The following is a 300-nucleotide window of genomic DNA, read 5'->3' on the forward strand; positions in this document are numbered from 1 at the left end:
GCACGCACTATAGTTACGCGTACTCGGTCCCACATGTGGCAGCTCTGTGTTGGAATTCTGTAACTCGTTATTAAAGTGTCTACGACACGTTGACTTGCCTCGTACGGAGTATTTTGGACCTCCACCTTCTCGATGATCGACGATTGAGAGAAGGGTTCGCGAGATCACTTTTTCGGACTTACACTGGAGCCTCCATCCGCGGGTTGGGTGCTTCCTCTACAATAGCTCAAGCGCTGCATCTATCGTGCAGCATTCGACAAGATTTTTTACGGTTATACTTACGACTCCGCGCGAGTCTGA

Source organism: Odontomachus brunneus, unplaced genomic scaffold, assembly GCF_010583005.1.
Source record: "Odontomachus brunneus isolate Ranch 3 - 2012 unplaced genomic scaffold, Obru_v1 Obru_scaffold_268, whole genome shotgun sequence".
NCBI lineage: Eukaryota > Metazoa > Arthropoda > Insecta > Hymenoptera > Formicidae > Odontomachus > Odontomachus brunneus.